Consider the following 12,317-nt stretch of genomic DNA (forward strand, 5'->3'; position numbering starts at 1 on the left):
GAGACCCTGCCTGGAGCCAGCAGCCAGCAGGTGACCTCACCCAGCGTGGCTCCGGCCTTTCAACTTGTTCATTAAAAGAGGCCATTTTTCACCGAGACATCCAGGAGGCCCAATCTTTCAGAGTGGGCGGGTGGGCGGGGCCGGCGTATGGGTGGGCGGGGCGGGCGCTCGCACCAGCGGGCGGGCGCCGCGCGGGGCAGGTGTGCGGGCTGGGCCCTTGTGCGCATGTGCAGAGTCAGGGCCCTTTGGAATCGACCCGGACAAGCGGCTGTTACTGGGAGCAGCCTGGGGGGCGCTAGGCCGGCAGGTGCACCCCAGACAGCGCTTCACCCCGCAGTAAATTCCATAATTACAGGTCACCGAGTGGGCGCCCCTTTGAAGTGAGGGACTTTCTTGTTCCTGCGGCGGATACAATTTGGCTGAGATATCAAATGTAGATAGTAAAAATTTAATTAACAAATCAAAGCCTTTATCTGGAGTTTTTAGAACTGTGGCCAACAGTTTTCTTCCATCTTAAGAACTCCAGTCAGAGCCGAAGAGAAGAAAGCAGCGCCTTTGTAGAGCATTAAACCTACAACTTTTCCTGGTGAGTGCTCTCACAGATAAGGCTCCCCATAAGCATCTGCTCCTTCTGGAAGAGGCTTTGAGGCCCCTCTGCAAAGGGGCTGCATTTTTGAAAGCCCTCTGAGACTTTGCTCTGGTTAACCCTTTGTCTTCAGAGCCCAGGGAGATTCTCCCAACTAACCAAGCTGTGAGAGACGCTGTCCCTCTGGTGGGGTTACGTGGACAGGCCACACTCCCAGGACCGAAAACACAACCGACCCAGTCTTTCTTCTGGGAGCGTATTGTGGACTCAGTCTTAGGAGACACGTAGAGATAAAGCAGTATTAATTACTCACAGGTAACAATTTACTTCCCTTTCAGCCTTTCAACACATTCACACGAGGGAAGCCGCGAGGCTGCCATCCACCACAGCTGCAGATGCGGAAGCCAGGCTCAGAAAGAAAAAGAATGTTTTCTGCCTCCTAGTCCAGACAGAACTCTTATGAATAAAAAGCACGAGGAAATAATGCAGGGCAACGTGTAATTAACATGTAATTAAAACATCAGAATCCAACTTTGTGGATTTGGATACAAATGAACTCTATACATACCTATATTTACTTAAGGTTATCAAGATGTAATCTCTGAGTGTGATTAAACGTGATTTTTCTTTCCATTTTGTGTGTTTTGCTCTAGCTTTTAGGTTTTCTAAAATTAACGTATGTTCAATTTATAATAACAAATTACTACAGCAGTTAATTGAACTCTTGGAGGCAGAAACCAAGTGGGCCCAGTGGCTGGCTCCCAGTGCTGATAGCCCGTAGTTTGGGATTAATTGGACTAGATAGGGTTGAACTGGATGGAATAGGAGAAGAACAGAGTTCGCTGCAGATTTCACACACAGGATAAGAAGTGGGTCTGAAGGAGGAATGCACAGGAGAAGCAGGCACCCATCTGTAGAAAGCATCTAAAAGACACAAAGGCAGGGACACCACTTGACCAGAGGAAATTTAGGAATTTCTCCCTCATCTCACTTCCTTTTCCAGTGTCCAGGGAATAAGCGTAAAACAGAGGACTCCAGATATTCTCCTCTAGTCCAGCAGCTGTTACATTGCTCGCATTGGCACTGTGATTTAGAGAAAAGTGGAAACAGTGAGGAAGCCTGAAAAGGGAGAGAGGAAGCCCCTTGAGACCCAAAGCCTAGGAGCAGAGCAAATCTACTCCTCTGATTTGGGAGCAAGGGTATCTCACAAGCTATGTCCAAATGAGGCTAAAACTGGGGTTGGTTTAGTCAGTTTGGGGGCACTAATATATATGGGGTGGGGGGAGATACAGGCAGACTGTGAAAGAAGGAATGGGATTAGTCCAAGTTAAAATGGCCAATTTAGAAGCAGCGTGGCTTAGTGACCTTTATCATTGCACAGGAGCAGACGGCTCCCCTCACCACTATGTTCCAGTCTGACAATGTTTCAGCACTGCCAAGCCATCTTGGGCAGCTTGTCCCTTCAAGTGAAGTGCCTGACTCGTCGGAGACCATCCTGCCCGAGGCCACCTGAGAATCCTCACCTGGAAAAGGTTAAGAAGCAGCTGGCCAAAGGAAGCCCCTCCTGACTGCACGCTGCCACTCCAGCTCTCGTCCACGATCCAGCCCCCAAGGAGGTTCCCATTCCAACAGCTAGTGTTCCATTGCTAAGCATAAATGTGGTCTAAGATGCATTTAACAAAGAAAGGTATTTAAGACTGTCATGATTTCTCTTTCAGGTGACTGTCTTGTTGGAAAAATAAAAGAAAATGCCCGTGACACCCTCAGGATCGGGGCAAGTCATCGGGAAAACTGTAAGAAGATGCCATCACGTTTAAAGCATCAAATGGTTTTTTGTGTGGTGTTTTCAATTTTTAAAAATTTTTATTTGTGCTTCAAAATTTAAACCCAAGACACATAGACTTCACAGGAAAAGCATCACATAGCTTTAAGACATATTTCTTCACCCTGTGGTTAAAACAGAAAAAAAAATTTTAAGAGCTTCAAAAAATAATAGCATTGCAGGCCTTAATTTATTTTTACAATTCGCTGGGTCTGCAATGTATTAAACATGAGAAGCTCCTCCGGGCTGGTCTGGTTTTCATAAGTGTGCCTTGCTAATTCATCTGCACTTGCTTCATGACTGGGAGAGCTGGCAGGGCAAGACCAGGTCTAGGGAGCTCTTCTTGAGCAGCATGTAGCTGACCATATGCTCACTTAGACATTTGATGGATGGGATCTGGTAAAAGGGGAGCTGGTATTTAGGCTACAATCCTGAAGGCAGATGTCCAAAATCTCAGGTGTCCCTATTGATTTGTTAAAGCAATTTATTAATCAAGCAACACTTTAACTATAGTTGCTATTTCTCGGGTCCTTAGTACATGCCCAGCACTGTAAGCTATTGTACTGTTAATCGTAACAGCATCCCTGAGGAGTAGGAACACTTATCCCTACTTTTCCATGACACAATAATTGACAGAGATAGGCTTTGACTCCTGGTCCATTTTACTACGAAAGCGCCTGTTCTGAACTAGTTCCATCCTGCCACCATTCTACAGGCAGATCTGTTGGGCATGTAAAACCATACATCTGCGGTCCCCGCCTGCCTGCTGTGTGTTTTAAGGTATCTTTGTGCAGTAAGCTATCCACATAAACTGTCAGCTCCCTCTGACAGGATAGCAGCAAGTGCTGTAGCACTCACGGGGAGTGTGATCCTGTCTGCTGGAAACACCAGGGAGGTTTCCACGGAGGAGTCTGAACTGGCTCTTCAGTGATGATATTGTGAGAAGAAACTGGAAGGCGACCCAGGTTAATGTTTTCATATGTTCTGAGTAGGTTAGAAGATGGGAGGAGCCATTCTTAAAACATCTTTACGTGTTCTTGCAACACTTGGGGAGAAAAGATCCATTTCCATGGCTACAATAGTTCTGAGTTTAAATCTATGGTAACAAGCCTAAGATAAAGCTAACGCCACCACACCACCAGCAGCAGCTGCCAGTTATCGAGTGTTTAGTCTGTGCCCAACACTGTAGTCAGTCTTTTGCAATTATCATCTCATTAGATCTTCCAGTAATCTTAAATTACTATCATATCCCCATTTAACAGATGAGGAAACTGAGGCCTACGGGGGTAGGTAAGTTGCTCATGTTCACACAGCAACTAAATAGCAGAACTGGAGTAGAACTGGGACTCTCTGCTGTAAGAATGTGCGCTTCAGCCCTTGGCCATCCTGCCTCTCTCTGTGCAGCAATGTATGGAAGACATGGGGAAGGACTCAAACTGACTCCAAAAGGAGATTCTGGGAAGATGCACTGTGGAAGCAAAGAAGTTTGTACTAGGGATCAGAAGTGACTCTCTGAGAATTGAAGCAAACCCACAGGGTTGGAGAGAAAGTGAAATGAAAGATGGCAACACTCAGAGGTGAAGCGTCATCATTTCCTCTTTTCCTCCAAGAGAAGGCCCATCTGGCAAATAATCCAAGTCCAAGGACGTAGTTAAGAGTACACGTGTGTGGCCCAGGGTGACAGCAGGTGATGCACACAACAGGGGCCTGAGTATTTGTCCCCCAAGGGGGCCGAGACTCTCAGCCTGAGAAAAATGAGCATCCACAGAATGGGATCTGGCTGGCCTGGAAATTTAGGGTTCCAAGTGAAAATACTGACTTGCTGTTTGTGACAGGTTATTTCCCCCCTGGGAGGCCCGTCCCATAGTTAGATATTACTGTGGTCACTACACTCATTAGTAGAAAGCTGATGTAAGAATGTCACATTGGTCTATGATTGGCTTTTAGTTTGGCCAACACTGAAAGGCTGAGCCAACTGCGGAGGGCTCTGGCACATGCTGGCCAGGAAGCCTGGGGTTGCGACTCCAGGAAAGGATCAGGTCACATAGCACAGAGCCACCAACAGTCCTCCTCTCCTCCAGTACCTTCTCCTGCTGTCTCCACAGCTAGGCCCCCACCCCACTGAGAGTCTGTCCTCCTCTCCTCCAGTACCTTCTCATGCTTTCTCCATAGCTAGACCCCCACCCCATTGAGAGTCTGTCCCCTCTTCCCTCCAAAATCAGAAGTCATATAAAACTCATGGCCTCAGGGACGAGCTTGGGACTGAGAGCTGGGGGGGTCCCAGATTTCAGTCTGTGCTCAGCCCAGAACCAGCTATGTGATCTGGGGCAAATCACGTGTACATCTAAAACCTGCTTGAAGGACACGGCGAGCTCCCAGAACAGTGAGAATTTGCATGTCCAGAAGAAGAGGGAAGGCCCCAGGGAGGAGCCCTGGGTTTGGGGGCTACTCTTCCTCACAGAGCAGATGCCAATTCCAAAAGCAAAGGCAGTGACTGAGAAGCTGAGCATAGCTTTTCGCAAACTCATGGTGCGGAGGGGTCAAAAAGAGTTCAGCTTCAGCAAAGAGAAGGGGCCCTGGGAAGCAACCCAGGTTCTCCATCCAAATCCTGAGAGGCTACACCCAAGGAGCAAGAGGGAACCAGGAATGGACCAGCCCTCACAAGGACTGAAGCCCAGCTTGGCCCCTGAATCATCTCAGTCCCTGACTGGATCAAGATGCTCAGCAGCCTCTCAAAGGCAAAAGCAAACTCTTCAGGCAGAACGAAACAGTCTCAGGTGGGAACTCAGAGATGCAGGAAGACACAAAGAGTGGTGAGGATGTGGGTAAACAGAAATGAATACTAACTATACAGTACAATAATTCTGCCCTGAAGGGGTTTAAATATATGTAAAATTAAAACACACACAACAATAGCACAAAAGGATGGAGGCAGGTAAATGGATGTAGTGTAAGTGTCTGACACTAAGCTTCTTGATTACAACGTAAGTGCCTGACATTAAGCTTTTAATTGCCGAGGCATCCATTTCAAAGACATCCATCTCGAATAAACGCACTGCCAGCTGTATAACACACTACTAGACAAGGAACCAGGCTGCCCCGGCCCATGAAGTTCCCCTTTCAGAAAGCCCTGGGTAACCCTGCTTTTCCCTTCCCACGCTCTAATTCCCACTCTTTATGCTTTAAATTCGCCAATAAAGAGTGAACCCACAAAACTCTAAGCACCCCACCTTGGACCCTAATAAAGCAGAGCCCCAGGGCCGTGTTCCCTCCCTCTCTTTCTACCTGTGACCCCGCTTTGGGGCCCCTGTCATGCCGCGTACCCTCCAGGACTTGTGAGTCATGAATCCTTTTCAGAGTTCCCCGGTGGTTGTTGCTGAGGTGCATCTTGCAATCTTAATAAGAACCGCAAGGCCCAGTCCAGACGCAAAATTAGCTCCAGGTGGGGAAATTCTGTGGGGGCCACCACAAGTGGTCCGGGCCCAGGTGAGGGCCTCGAGCATTCCTAGCCCACAGCATCACTGCCGATGGACTGAGACCCACACAACAATGGAGCTAAAGTGTTCTCAGTTTCCTTCATTCAGAAAGCGGTAAAAGAATTAATTTATGTTAGACCTTAGTGAATCAAGGAAGGATATTATAATTTCTATGATAACTGCGAAAAGAACAGTAAAACAACATGTAACTAACAAACTAATAGGATAGGATAGAGAGAGGAATAACACGATGGTTAACTTAAAAGGGACAATAGAAGAAAGATAAAGAACAAAGAGAAGGGAACAATTAGGAAACAAATAGTAAAAGGGTAGACTTCACCCAAATATATCAGTAATTACTCTAAATGTAAATACACATTTCAATTAAAAGACAAAGATTATCAGATGGGGCGGGGGTGGAAACTGATGCTTATAAGACCACACCTTAAATATAAGAGTAAAGAAAGACTGAAAAGATGGGAAAAGATATAGCATGCAAATAATAACTAAAGGAAAGCTGGTGTAGCTGTCCTAATATCACACACTTTAAGGCAAGAAGCATTCTTAGAAATAGAGAAGAATTTCATAATGACTTGCCTAATAGAAAATGTTTTAATAAAGAGGGAGTCAAGCCACAGAGTGGGAGAAACTATTTTTCACAAATCTCTCTGACAAAAACTCTCAAATTCAGAATACATGCATGTGCCACATAACAGTGTTTCGGTCAATGACAGACCACATCTATGATGGTGGACCCACAGGATTAGTATCATAGAGCCTAGGTGTGTAGTAGGCTATACTATCTAGATTTGTGTAAGTACACTCTATGATAGTCATGCGACAAAGTCGCCAGACGCATTTCTCAGAACGTATCCCCATTGTTAAACAATGCATGACCGCATAGGAAAAAACTCCTGCAAGTAAGTTAGACAAAGGAAGATAGTACAATTTTTTTTTTTTAGTGAGCAAAATCTTAAACAGGGACTTCACAAAAAAAGGATATCCAGATGGTCAAAAGACCTATGAAAAGATGCTCTATTTTATTAGTCATCAGGGAAATGCAAAGTAAACCACAATGGGATACCTGTAGATACCTCCACTTAATGGCTAAAACTAAAAAGACAGACAATATTAAACGTTGACAAGGATGTGGAGCAAGCGGAGCTCTCATACCCTGCCAAAGCAGTATATGTATTGGTACCAACCCTAAGAAAGTTGTATGACAATATGCACCACAGTTGGACATACACTTGCCCTACGACCAAGCAATTGCACCCCTAGGTATAGAGCCAAGAGAAATACGTGTCCATGTCTACCACAGACATGTTCAAAGCAACTTTGTTCATAATACTCCAGATCACGAAGCAATCAAAATGCCCGTTAATTATAGGATGGATAAATATGGTGTCTATAGTATATCCACACAATGGAATTCTGCTTAGAAATGAAAGGAAAGCGAGTGAACTTCTAGACATTCAGCCCCCTGGATGACCCTCAGCAGCGTGGAGGAATCACACAAGTGTGGTGGTGAGAGGAGGAAGCTGGACACAAAAGAACACACACTGTGTGGTTCCATTTACACACAGTTTAAAACCAGAGAAAAGGATCTATAGTGGCAGCAGCCAGGATGGCTGTCACCTTGGGGGAAGGTGGTTGCGACTGAAAGGCGTCACTAGGAGGTTTCTGGAATGTTCTGCCTCTTACCTGGGTGCAGCTTACACAGCTGAGTTCAGTTTGTAAACGTCATTGCACTGTACACATAACAGCTGTGCACTTTTCTGTACAGACATCATTCTTCAATTTAAACAGAAAGCTTATTTCGATAAGTCTAATATATCCTGCAAGAGGATGACTCTCTGAAAGTTTGCGTCTTTCTCAGACTCTGTGAGCAGCAGGACGGCTGGGATGGGCTTTTCATCCCAGGGTCACGGACGTCAGAAATCCCACACCTTCAGGCACCTCCCAGACCCGCATTGTCAGTTTGGGTTCGAGACAAGCCAGTTTCCCTGTCGCTAACACCCAGGCCAGGGCAGGGTCCTGGGGCAGCCAGTCAGAGCCGGGCTGAAAAGAGTGTGGGTAAACCAACAGGCAGTGGCCAAAGGCCTGGGACTTTTTGGGGTAGCCCTACCCTGTTTGTCTTGCAAAATCACATTCCCTAGTAAATGAAGCATTAATTTGATTGAATTGCAACAAGCATGGGTTAGAAAAAAATAATAATAATTGTACTTGCTGGCATGGCAAACGTTGGCATTGGTCTCCTTACATCACTTCCTGGCATTTCTTTCCTAAATGGACGACAGAGCTGATGACCTCAATTCACTGAGGTGTGAACTGTGCTGTGACTTTGTTTTGGATCTTTGGCTGGCCAGGCGTGGAGCAGAGGATGGGAGTGGAGTGGAATTGGCTGTCATCCAGGTTGGAGACTGACGGTCCAGGGCCATAAGTGTCCTACATCCCTCCTCAGCAGCCTGCTGAGCCCCTCCTCAGGGACTCGGTGTGGAAGCTGCCTTTGACACACAGTGAAAGTGTTGCTCCAGGAAGCCCACTTGATGGGAAGTGGGAGGCCAGCAGACCACGTGCACCTGGTGGACAGAGGGAACGCTGGTCTTCAGTTATGTGGATCTAGGCTCTGGCTTTAGGGGTAAGAGTTAGCGAGAGCAGATGACTTTCCATCACAAAGGGAGGGAAGACTGGGGTGGGGAGTTGCTAAGGAGGCAGCAAAAGGTAAAAAAGAGAGTGCTGAGTCAAGCATGAGAGGCTAGACCTCAATTGGCAAAAGCAGCAGCAGCAGGAGGTTTTAAGAGCTGGGGAGTCTGCTGTCTAATTAGGTTATGCGCTGGGGAGAGGCTGCACTGTGGCTGCCTACTGCCTTCTCTCACATCGGTGACAAAAGCCTACTGCACACAGCGCCATGTCAGCACTGCCTGGGAAGAGGGAGTTCCACTTCCAGTTTGGGGTGAGCCAGGGAGAAGACAAAGACACAGCCTCACAGCGCAGGGCAGAGAAGGAGAACCCAGACACAGCAGGACAGTGGAGCAAGGGCGGCAGGAGGGGAGCTGTGACACCTGCCCTAGGGAGGCAGGTCGTACTCATACAGCAAAGGAAAGAAGTGGCGATTGCACAGGTCGTGGCGGGCACTGGGTGAGGAAATACAGAAAGCGTGCTGACATGGTGGCTGAGACCTGTCAAGACAAGAGAGCAATTATTGTCTTGCTCCTTGAAATACCCCCTCCTTGCTTCTCCCTTTTTATGAAGTCCCAGCAGGCTAAGGAGCCATCTCCCCTCACCCTAGCCCTAATCCATTGCCGGCTTCCCTCCTCTGACCACTGTCCCATCTCACTGCCCCAGGAGAGTTCTGCTTTAATCTCAAGGTTCTGCATTCAGATCCAGCCGATTCCCACCCTTGGTCTAAGGCCTCTACAACCCAAGGAGAGTTTGGTTATGAGTTTTTGGTGTGGAACTAAATTGTTCCAGGGCATTGCAGTCACACAGCATGACACCGAATTCGGATGAGGAATCGGGCGCCCCTAAGAAAGGCGTTTTTCTGGTCAGCAGAGCATCCTCACACTGTGGGGAGTTTCATCTCTTGTATTCTGTCACGGCTTTCTATTTCAACATCACTCAACAAAGCCTCGCCAAATATCCTAAGGCACGCAAGCACCCCTTCCCCCTGGTCAGCCTGGTTTTATACTTTTCGAGAATGTGACATTGAAACAAGTCCTGTTCCCTAGATCAATACTTTACTAGGTGGAAACGTGCAGATGAAAGAGGCTAACTAGGTTGTGTTGCTGCCTGCCAGGAAATCTGTGCAAACTATTTTCATCTTTGCTACGAGGTAAAATATTTATGTCTTTAATAAGCACAGCGACTGAGACATAAGTGTGCTTGTAAATAGCGACACCAAAAATGTGCACACACTACTTCAGTTAGGAATGTGGGGCCTTAGGAGTACCACTCTGACTCCTCCCCAGCTCGCGGCCCTCAGGGTAAAAGATAGCTGCCACCATCAACTTCAAAACAACTCTCCCTTTTCCACAGCCCCCAGGCCTTACGAGGGAAGCTCCCTCCCGCTCCTGTTTATCCTGTTTATCGCGGATGCTCTTCTTCCAACCTCCCTGCGACAGCTAGGGCTCACAAAGGCGTGGCAGTCAGTTTCCCCGCTGTCAGGAAAGTGAACCCTTGGTCTCAGGCTGCTGGGTCGGGGATGACCTCAGGCCTGGCCATCAAGCGGTGCTGACAGTGTGGCAGGTACAGTTTCTAGCTGCATTGCCTATCCATGTGGAGGCATCTTCCAGGACCTTCATGAGCCCCCAATACCAATTATAGCTCTGTGTAAACACACCCCCCCAAACAGGATTGGCCAGCTGACAGGTTAGGATAAAACAGTCATCTGACCAGAACCGCTAAACCACTCAGTTCAGGGAGCTCAGGTTACAGGGACTATGAAACCTGAGTCAAACCTGAAGGACTGAGAGGACACAGGACACTTTCACCAGCCAATCTCCCTTCCTTACTGCCGGGTGAACAGCAACGTGAAAGAAAACGTGTGTTGGCACCAGAAACAGTTATGTGCCTCAGTACTAGGAGCTCAGCTTTGCAGACCGCAGCCGGGGTGACACGAAAAGCTCAGAGGACAGAGAGCACTGAGGCCACTAAGGGTATTGAAAGAGAGGTTTCACTGCCATGGAACAGAAAATAAACACAGTTCACTAAAGAATACCTACACGTCTAGAATTCTTCAGGAGATGGCACAGTCCCCCGGCACTTCTGAAAGTATTTTTGGCATTCAGTGTCTGCTCCAGATGTGTGAACACATCTTTCTGGGAGAGGTCTGGGTAAATCTAACAAAGCCCTCCAGGTCCCTGATTTTTAGGTTGAATGGCCTTTGAGTTGGCCTTCTTCCACACCCAAAAATTAATCCTGGGATTTTTCACATGCAACTGAGTGGAGTGAGCAGGTGATATAAAAATAAACCCCAAGCCAGAGACACACACACTCACTCACTGAAAGTATCCTCACCCAGGCTCTTCCCTAGCCTGACCCGCACTCAACACACGTGGAGCATCAGTGTTTGTGTCTAGACATGGACCCAGAAAATGTCATGTGCAAGTTTTTGATTGAAAATGTTCAGTGAAAATTTTCATCACTTAAAGCATTATTAAAATATCCTCAAATGATATCCTCAAAAAAAAAAGTCCTAAACCAAAAGTTGTGTATTAAGAGTTTAATCATCTTGCATTTGAAATGTTATAAGAGATGACTATATATTATTCCTACAGATTCCTACAGATATTCTAGGGTGGTCCCAATGCACCCATGAGGTCACCAGGGGAGGGACTTTGGCTCTGCCTATGCAAGCAATGAGATGGGCCACCCCTGACAGGTGGGCCTGAGGGGAGCAGGAGTGTGCTTTCCTCCAACCTCTCAGGCAGGAAAAGCATGCACACTAATTGTCAGGAATGGGATAGAACTATCAAAAGCACAGAAGATATATATAGAATCATGTCATCTGCAAACAGCAAGAGTCTCACTTCTTCCTTTCCATTTGGATTCCTTTTATTTCATTTTCTTGCCTAACTGCTCTGGCCCAAACCTCCAGTACTATGTTGAATAGGAGTGGTGAGAGTGGGCACCCTTGTCTTGTTCCTGTTCTCAGAGGGATGGCTTTCAGTTTTTCACCATTAAGTATGATGTTGGCTATGGGTTTGTCATATATGGCCTTTATTATGTTGAGGTACTTTCCTTCTAGACTCATTTTATTGAGAGTTTTCATCAGTTGCATTTCTATACACTTAACAATGAACTAGCAGAAAGAGACATCAAGAATACAATCCAATTTACAATCGCAACAAAAAGAATAAAATACCTAGGAATAAACTTAACTAAAGAGCTGAAAGACCTATACACTGACAACTATAAGACATTATAAACAAATTGAAGAAGATATAAAGAAACAGAAAGCTATTCCATGCTCATGGGTTGGAAGAATCAATATAGTTAAAATGTCCATGCTACCTAAAGCAATCTACAGATTCAATGCATTCCCAATCAGAATCCCAATGACACTCTTCACAGAAGGAGAACAAAGAATTCTAAAATTCATATGGGGCAACAAAGACTCTGAGTCCTGAGGAAAAAAAAAAAACAAGCTGGAACTATCACATTCCCTGACTTCAAAACGTACTACAAAGCTATAGTCATCAAGACAGCATGGTACTGGTACAAAAACAGAAACACAGATCAATGGAACAGAATTGAAAGCCCAGAAATAGAACCACACATCTATGGACCGTTAATCTGCAACAAAGGAGCCAAGAACATACAATGGAGAAAGGAAATTCTCTTCAATAAATAGTGTTGGGAAAACTAGACAGCCACATGCAAAAGAATGAAAGTAGATCATTGTCTTACACCATACACAAAAATTAACTCT

At 46.3% G+C, this 12,317-nt stretch overlaps 1 long non-coding RNA gene across 1 annotated transcript in view; it reads left to right on the plus strand.

Annotated features, from left to right (window-relative positions):
* The window catches only part of LOC123286833 (uncharacterized), a 28,399-nt gene extending 23,895 nt beyond the window's left edge, over positions 1–4,504 (plus strand). Inside the window, exon 3 of the long non-coding RNA XR_011504551.1 lies at positions 925–4,504. This is a non-coding gene — a long non-coding RNA (uncharacterized lncRNA). The remainder of the gene's footprint in view (positions 1–924) is intronic.
* The last annotated feature ends 7,813 nt before the right edge of the window (positions 4,505–12,317 follow it).

The sequence above is a fragment of the Equus asinus genome, chromosome 7 (assembly GCF_041296235.1).
Source record: "Equus asinus isolate D_3611 breed Donkey chromosome 7, EquAss-T2T_v2, whole genome shotgun sequence".
In the NCBI taxonomy this organism is placed as follows: Eukaryota; Metazoa; Chordata; class Mammalia; order Perissodactyla; family Equidae; genus Equus; species Equus asinus.